This window comes from Prinia subflava, chromosome 1, assembly GCF_021018805.1.
Source record: "Prinia subflava isolate CZ2003 ecotype Zambia chromosome 1, Cam_Psub_1.2, whole genome shotgun sequence".
Lineage (NCBI taxonomy): Eukaryota > Metazoa > Chordata > Aves > Passeriformes > Cisticolidae > Prinia > Prinia subflava.
The window spans coordinates 86,857,855-86,858,134 of record NC_086247.1 but is presented as its reverse complement, the minus strand read 5'-3'; positions in this window follow the sequence as shown (position 1 = coordinate 86,858,134).

Here is a 280-nt window from a genome sequence, read left to right as displayed (position 1 = left end):
AGGGCTCCCGGCACGGCAGGCCCGGTGCTGCCGGCGCGTCGCCGGGAGCGCCGCCCCTCGCCCGGGAGCGCCGCCCCTCGCCCGGGAGCGCCGCCCCTCGCCCGGGAGCGCCGCCCCTCGCCCGGGAGCGCCGCCCCTGGCCGGGAGCACCTCCCCTCGCCCGGGAGCACCTCCCCTCGCCCGGGAGCGCCGCCCCTCGCCCGGGAGCACCGCCCCTCGCCCGGGAGCGCCGCCCCGCGGGGCGCTCACGTGGCCGCCGCGCCTCCTGCCCGGCCGAGCC